This window comes from Mus caroli, unplaced genomic scaffold (assembly GCF_978045245.1).
Source record: "Mus caroli unplaced genomic scaffold, Mus_caroli_1 scaffold_14, whole genome shotgun sequence".
Classification (NCBI taxonomy): Eukaryota; Metazoa; Chordata; class Mammalia; order Rodentia; family Muridae; genus Mus; species Mus caroli.
The window spans coordinates 112,829,427-112,838,328 of record NW_028227269.1 but is presented as its reverse complement, the minus strand read 5'-3'; the positions used below and the strand labels follow the sequence as shown (position 1 = coordinate 112,838,328).

Sequence of the window (8,902 nt, the reverse complement as noted above, 5' to 3'; positions counted from 1 at the left end):
GAGACTAAGCTATCCACCAATTAGCATAAGTGGGTTTATCCATGGCCCCAGGCACTTATGTAGCACAGGACTGCCTTGACTAGTCTCAAAAGGGGAGGGTGGCTCTAATTCTGTAGAGACTTGTTTCCTGACAGAAAAGTAATGCACAGGGGCTTGAGTGAAGTATGGGTGGATGAGGGGTGGGAGGGTAGTGGTGGGGATCATGCTTTTAAAGGCAAAAGAATGGGAGTTTAGGGTAAAGAATACATGGAGGGGGACTGGGAAGTGGGGCTACATTTGGAATATAAATAAACAATTTTAAAAAGATAAAAAGAAATACTTATGATAAATTCAGGAAAAGTCTGTCTTTATTAAAGATCATATTGTAGACTTAAGATAAAACATCATAGTTGTAGTCAATCAATTTCCCTTATCAACTATCAATTTCCATCCCTGCTTCTCAAGGCCCTAGTAGTATATAACATCTGAAAAGTTCCCAGAATTCCAAACATCACAAAATCAGAGGAACTTTCTACCAACCATACCTTGGCTAGAGCATGAGGCACATCATAGCTTTTGCAGTCAGTAGAAAGCTGCCCCATATCCCACACTAGAGGTTAAATGAAAACACATTCTTATATTTCTATGTTTTTAAAAGATACAATAGTTCCAAAGTTGTCACTACACAATTTTGTGCTCTCCGTGGAAAAAAACATTTTAAATGCAGCATATGTGTCCCTGGTTATTTCTGAAGTTATCTCTCAGAAGAATCTGTTGTCTGCTGTTCTCATACCCTGGAATCAGCAATCATTGCTTCTGGCCCCTTCATAGAAACCTGGCAACTTAGCCTCTGTGCAATCTGCTACAGCATCTTTTCCTTCTTGTGCATCCTTTCTAATGGTTATTTTTAATGAGGACGTATGTGATGGTATGCTGATATTTGAATTTCCTGGAATATATGTCAGATACTCTTCTATTTAAAGACACACAATTTAATCATAGAAAAAAAGTCATTGAAACATTGGCAATGCCCTGAAAAAGGAATCCATGTGTTGCTGAAAGTCTTATTGCCCATCCTAGCCTAAAGGCTCAGTTCCTTAGGTGGCAGTCAGTGCTCTTTCTTTGATTTTTCTTTCCAGTAGTGATACAACCTTGTGTTAAACTATTATCTCATGGATTTGACACATCTTGACTTCTTCACATTTGAAACATTTTAAAATATGAAGATTAACTTCTTCACTAAAAAATGCTTGATATTTCGGGTGTAGCTTTCTCTGATAAACTCAGCTCACTTCAAATTCTTTCCAGAAGCTGGGTGTTGGTGGCGCTCGCCTTTAATCCCAGCACTCGAGAGACAGAGGCAGGCAGATTTCTGAGTTCCAGGCCAGCCTGGTCTACAAAATGAGTTCCAGGACAACCAGGGCTACGGAGAGAAACCCTGTCTCGAACAACCACAACAACAACAATGAAAACAAAACAAAACAAAACAAAACAAAACAAAACAAAACAAAATTCTTTCCAGATATTTATTTACCTATGCTCACCCCAATAAGTCACTATGTAAATTCTCCAAAGGTATGGAAATCATATACATTCTAAGTTCTAAAACATCCATACTGAAAACAACAAAGAAGAGTGCTTTAACATCATTGGAGGAAGTGAAGAGAAAATTCCATGTCCTGTGATCTGTGACTCCCAGCATCCTCTCCTCTTCTATGTCCTCCTTTAAGAGGCTCAGTTCCAGAGTGAACTGATCAGTTAACCATGTAGCTGCCTTAAGTTTATTTTTCCCCTGTTGATTTTAAAGTGTCAGAGTAGAGAGAAGTATACAAATGAAGACAGACTATTCAATAAAAGGAAATCACAAATATGTGAGGCAGGAAATTGACAGATAAGTAAAGTTAATACAAATATCACTGTTTTCCGTGCAATTATAGAATCCATAACAGCCACACAGCAGCTGATATATACTTTTATCCATTACAACAATGATTGTACAATGGAGATGCTATAAACTCTGTAGCTTTTTATGTGAAAAAGAATAATAACTGACAAGATTCACATAGGAAGTCTCCACGGTTGGAGGCACATTGCATCAATTAAGAGGACAAGCATCTACCATTTGAGCTCTAAGGATCTCTACCACATATAGAGCACTCGTCAACAGTATTTTATTCTGAGGATAATTTTCTTCTGTCTGCTACTTTCTATAGGGGGGCAGAGGTGAGAAACCTTGAGCGCTCCTTTGCTTCTCATCAAAGACTGGCTCTTCCTCAGTTCAAGATCTTAAGACCTCCATTCAAGTCAGCATCTCATGAAGGAATGCAAATCTCACCAGGCTCCACCCAACCCTACATTGAAAAGCTAACTCTGGGCCTGAGTAAACACTGGTGTGCAGCCATGGGCAGACTCACATTCTCATTCCTGCTGCTGCTGCCTGTCCCTGCATGTGAGTGCCAAGACTCCCTAAGGGATGTACTTACATACCCTCACCCTCTTTCAACCTTACCATCTGCATTTTATTCCACAGATGTCCTATCTCAGGTTACTCTGAAAGAGTCTGGCCCTGGGATATTGCAGCCATCACAGACTCTCAGCCTGGCCTGTACTTTCTCTGGGATTTCACTGAGTACTTCTGGTATGGGTTTGAGCTGGCTTCGTAAGCCCTCAGGGAAGGCTTTAGAGTGGCTGGCAAGCATTTGGAATAATGATAACTACTACAACCCATCTTTGAGGAGCCGACTCACAATCTCCAAGGAGATCTCCAACAACCAAGTATTCCTTAAACTCACCAGTGTGGACACTGCAGATTCTGCCACATACTACTGTGCTTGGAGAGATCACAGTGGTGCAACCGTGGCCTAGAGCTGTGCAATATTTCAGGATGGATCTCATTTCTGTTCCTTCCTAATAGAGAGGAGGAGTTGGGGAGGGTACACATTTCCTGCTTGCCTCTGGGGTTTCCTTTTTACTGTGAGTTTCAGAGGCTAGGCTTCCTGTTATACTCTCTAAGTCATTTTTCAAACTTTTTTGTTGTTTCTTTATGGATTTGACATCATGCACCCCAATTCTACTCATCTTCCCCTCTCCCACACACCCACTCTCCAACCTTGAAACCTCCTCCCCAATAACGGGAAAGAATATGGTCGAAGCTGTAGTCTGTCAGAACGTGAGCCACAACATGCCCTTTCATCCACACATTGGTCAAGTAAGAGGCCTCTGGCTTCTGCTATACTATCAATACCTGAACTTCACTTCGACCCTCTGGGATATCCTATTGCAGCCCTGTTACTGTGATCTTTTTCACCTGCACCCAAGGTCTCAAAATAATGACTTTGAGAATGAATTATTTAAGAATAATTGCCTAGGTCAAAAGCTTTGGATTCTTCCTGCTAGCTCATAGATCAGTTATCCCATTTATTCAATTCTAAGTCCTGCCATGAAGCTAGTTACCGCTCTTCAGGTTCAATCAACTATCTCCATCACTGTCTCTTGAGCCTGAGTCTATCCCAGGTCTCCTCTCCCAGCCATAACTCCAACCTCCTATTTCCTGCCTAAGCTAATAGGCTAACAACTTTTATTTTAGTTGACAGGTGATATGTCCATACAGTGCACAAGATATTCTCTCTACAGTCCTATCATGGAGACCCTGTAGCTTTTAATCTGTAGGAACCTTCTTGTGATTCAGCAGTTCATCAATAGAGAAGATTTTTGGGGGAACCAATTCAAAGTCCTGAATCTGTGCCCAAGATGGATCTGAGCTGTACCACCTGCCAGCTCTTCTGCAGCACTGGGTCAAGCACTCCTGCCCTGGCATGTCTATTCAATGACACAGTCAGTGAAGGTCAGAGCCAGTCCTTTTGCTCTCATGCTCTCAGGCTGGCTCATCTGTACCGATGCCATAAGGGCAGCTCTACTATGCTGCCCAGGAGTGTTCTAGGGCCTGCTCTCCTTAGGGGTGCATCAGGAAAGAGACGGGGCCAGTTTGATCAGTCTTGTGGACATAGGTGGCAAGGGACAAGTGAAGGGAAGATGGTATTATTTCCTTGTCCACAGAACCTCAGAGCAGATAAGAGTTAGTGATGGCTCTCTTGCACTCACACCCACAGGGCAGCCCCACGGCAATCCCCATATCCATGGCTAGCTCTACTGGAATTTTCCCAGGCATGGTACATGGCCTACTCTTCCACGTACTGGTGCATATGAGGGGCAGGGACAACTTTGCTGTTCCAGCTCTTCCACTTGCTGTAGGTCATGGGGGCAGGGCGTCAGGTTGGATCAGGCCATCTTCCTGTTTTCTCTAGTGCTGCACCAGGTGAAGAACACTGCCAGCTCTCCTATTCTCATGACCCCAATGTAGCCAGGTCTCCTGCTCACTTTTAGGAGGTAAAAAGAGGAAATGAAATCTCTACCTACATAGAGAGGACAAGAGTTAGTGCTGCTTCTCCTGGAGTCACACCCACAGGGCCAGCTAAATAGTAATGCCTGAAACCAGGGCTTGCTCTACTGAGATTCTCAGGTGAGGTGGAGACCCCACCTTTCCCAGTGCTACAGAAGGTGACATGGACAGCTGTTGTACCTGCTGTGCATAGTAAGAGGCAAGATGGAGCCATATCTCCTTCACCCACGTCATAGCATTACAGACAAGTGGTGGTGCCAGCTCTCCCTTTCTCATTCCTTTAGGGACAGCTTACCTGAACCTTTACATTAGGGTCACATTTACTGTTCTGACCCAACAAGGAATAGGGCCTGCTCTCCCAAATTCTGTATTAGGTGCAGGACAGGGACATCTCTTCTGCTTTTATGACCTCAAGTTTAGATACAACATTGTGAAATCATCATGATAAAATTAATAATAAAAGTTTTATCTAAATTGTCAAATAGAATGGACTAGACACTATGTATGTATATCATACCTTACAGGTTTTATTATTGCTATAAAGGTTATATATATATATTTTTTTTTTTAAAAAAGAACCTTTTATTTGTCTAAAATAATTGAAGAGAGATCATCTTATGTATTGTATAAATACCTTGCCTGTTAATTAAAATACCTATGACCTATGACTTAGGCAGGAAATAGAAGTGGGATATCAGGAAGAGAAAAAGTTGGAGGAAATAAGGAGGCAGAATAGGATCCTGAAAGGGTGAGCAGATGGACGTATAGACACATGGTACCTGAGTACTGGTAAACAGCCATGTAACAAACTGTAGGTTAAAATAAATGAGTATCGATCATTATAATCTAGTCAAAATAAAGCCTAGCTGTATGGCCAATGTATTTGTCAATATTATTTGAGTCTGAGTCTTACATCTGGGAGCATGAGTCTGGGAGGCAGAACAAAAGCATAATTTCAACAAGAATGAATGCTATAGCTAGACTGAAAAGCCCCAAGAGAAGAGCATGAGCTTTGTTGAGATATTGGGAAGAATTGGGTCAAATCTCATCAATCATCCTTGAAATATCTATCAACAGATTAAACATTGAAGAAAACAAAAGAAAATAAACCATGATGGTATGACTTCAGCAGTAATGTCCATCATCTCTTAGAAACTGATTTGATATGATCTCAAACTTTTCTGATTATTCCATATTGATAGTAAGGAGGATCAAGTATAGCACAGTTATAGAAGAAACTGGTGGGCATTTGTGATTAATAAAAACAAGGTCCTGACTGAGGAAAAGAGCAAAATAATCCATAAAGAGTAAATGAATATGGCTAAAGACCAATGTACACATATACTCAAGGAAAGCTCATACAATGTTTCACAGATACGGCTCAACATTTTGTGATCCTTGAATTTGTTTGATTTGGGAAAATAAATTCATATTGTATATTCATAATCTCAAGAGCCCAAACGTTTGTGAATAAATTCTATTATGAGAGGAGTATGGCTATATAAATCCACACTGCTTGGTCAGAGAAGTATTTCTGTACATTACCATCCATGATAGCAATCAGTCTTCCACCATACTGGAATATGACATGCAGGTTTATTGACGTTACCTAACATAACACAGATGCTGAAATGCCAAATGAAGATCATCCAGTTTAAGGGAGAAATGTTCCTCTATAATGACAAGTGTGTGTTGCCCTGCAGATATTGCACTGGGCAAAGACAGTCCACATTATATAATATCAATTCTTACAAGTGATAGGTGAGAAGTCATGTGTTGGAATTGTCTCATCTGTTCCTCTCCTGCAATATTAGGTGCATCTTAATCATGCTCATGACATTAAAAAATATACAGGAATAGTTTGACTTTTTATAGCATATATTTTCACTTTATTATATGTATCTGCACTTTATACATTTAAACACAACCATACACAAATAATCTAAATCTATTCTTCATCAGTAAAAACATTTAACTCCTGAAAGCTTTTTACTTACACATGTCCTGAACTAAGTGGACCCTAGACTTGAAAAAGGTAGACAGGGAGAGATAAACTGTGTAAGGAAACTTATCATCTATCCATTAATGCCATTGTTCAAAGAGATCTCCTACCAGGTTTTCATATAATTTTAAAATTTAACTAGATTTTTAAAAGATATTTTCTTTATTTACATTTTAAATGTTATCTCCTTTCCCAGTTTCCCCTCTGAACCCCCCCCATCACCTCCTGTTCCACCTACTCACCAACCCACCCACTGCCATGTGCTAGACATGGCATTCCCCTACCCAGGAACATTGAGCATTCACAGGGCCAACAGCTTCTCCTCTTGTTGATAAATAAAGCCATTCTCTGCTACATATGCAGCTGGAGCCATGGGTCACTCCATGCATACTTTTTGGTTGGTGTTTTAGACCCTGGGAGCTATGGGGGATACTGGTTGTTTCATATTTTTGTTCCTCCTAAGGGGCTGCAAAAACCCTTCAGCTCCATGGGTCCTTCTTTAGCTCCTCCATTGGGGACCCTGTGTTCAATCCAATAGTTGACTGAGAGCATCCACCTCTATGTTTGTCAGGCACTGACAGAGCCTCTCAGGAGACATCTATATCAGGCTCCTGTCAGAAAGCACTTGTTTGGCATCCACAATAGTGTCTGGGTTTGGTGACTCTATGTGGGATGGATTCCCAGGTGTGGCAATCTCTGGATTTTCTTTTCTTCAGTCTCTGCTTCACTCTTTGTATCTCCTCCCATGGGTATTTGGTTCCCCTTTATAAGAAGGATCAAAGGACCCACACTTTGGTCTTCCTTCTTCTTGAAAAAGATGTAAAATGAATCATAGTTCAGAATGTCCCTAATGAGGAAACATGAAGAGACCAAACCCCAAAAGTTATAGACAGAAGGACACTGGTTGTAGCAATCCACTCATCTTTGTTGGAACTGTGTCAAGCAGCTGTGCTGGCTTCATGACTCTTGCTGTTAGCAGTGGGTATGGCTGTGCCAATTTCCATTCTTCTTAGACTCAGTACCATGACCTACTGCCTCATGCCTTCATAGAACATGGACTTACACTGATACAGAGTCAGGTCCTAGAGTCCACTGGGCTCCTGGTCATCACTCTTCTTTTATGTAATATTTGTTTTTGGAAAAGAGGCGGAATAACAACGAACATAGATGTCCGTGTTCCTGCATAATCTCAAGGGCTTAATTCAGAAGGAAGTCCCTTTAGCTCAGAACACTACTATAGCATGCTTCTGATTAGAAGCCCCCTCCTCATGTAAATTAATGTCTTGTGCTTCATATTGATGCAAGATTATAAGAAATGCCTGTGGCAGGCATAAATACCCTAAGTCAAATCCGTGTTAGAGGCTAGAAAAACAGTTTTATTTAAATTTAAATTACTGTTTGAAATATCAGTGACTTTGTAAACCACCTGTGGTCCCCTCCAAATGGGAAACAGGAATTGACCAGAAGGGAGGGGAGGAGAATCTTTTACTCTGAATTATGATTTGGATGGGATGTTCTAGTGTACTCAGAAGGCATTTCTATGATATGAGACAAGTTAAGAAGAATTGATAAGGGATTTTTCTTGGAAGTCTGACAGATTCAATAGTGACACTTTCTGTTCCTTGGCTTTTCATTAAGGTGATTCTTTTAAGAACAGCATCAATTTCATTTAAAATTCATCTCTTTCCACTATTTCTACCTTAAGGACTTAATTTTGGTAGATAATATAATAGTAAATGTTTTCTTTTTGTTCAGGTTATCTAGCTTTGCTAGAGTGTAACTTTTCATAGTAATTTACAATTTTAACATACAATAAAATTCATATTTACATTATGAAGTTCTATGATTAAATTTTGAGCTTTATGCATGTTATGCTGTAACACTGAGCTATGGCTTCAGCTATGTTTTGCTACTTCAATCTCATGTACGCAGTCCTTATTGAGTGAAGCTTTTAAATCTCTCCCTAAATTATAACATTTAAGTTCTGTCTTGTCTATCTTCCTTATGACCTTGTTTTATATTTCTGACAACACAGCACAAGACTTCGCATTTACAAAGCGCAGTAATGTGAGGGTGCAAATTCATATTGCTATATATACCTAGATATACACACTAAATACAATTTCTTTTATTTTCTATTTACTTGTTTTCTTTTTTGAGACACAGTTAGTGTAGCACATGCATAACTCAAATATGATTCTCCTGTGCCCACCACTTATCTATCCAAACAGTGCTGGGAAGAAACACAGAATTCAGGCATCCACAAAATCAAATGGGTTTCAAGCCAAGAACAGTAAATGATAATTTGAAGCTATAACGCCACTTCATTTTTTATTACTTCTCAAACATCTGTACTAGTATTTGAGACCTCTAAGGTTCCCACCCCTGACCTGAAATAGCACAGAGACATGCAAACAACGTTCCCCGCCTTGCTCATGAAAAACAGCCCTGACCATAAAGCTCTGACAGAGAGGCACCTAACTCTGGACTCACAAGTCTTTCCCTTCAGTGACCAAAAGTGA

General features: G+C 40.2%; 1 pseudogene; it reads left to right on the top strand.

Moving 5' to 3' along the window:
• Positions 1–2,379: 2,379 nt before the first annotated feature.
• LOC110306625 (immunoglobulin heavy variable 2-70D pseudogene) lies at positions 2,380–2,844 on the top strand (annotated as a pseudogene).
• The last annotated feature ends 6,058 nt before the right edge of the window (positions 2,845–8,902 follow it).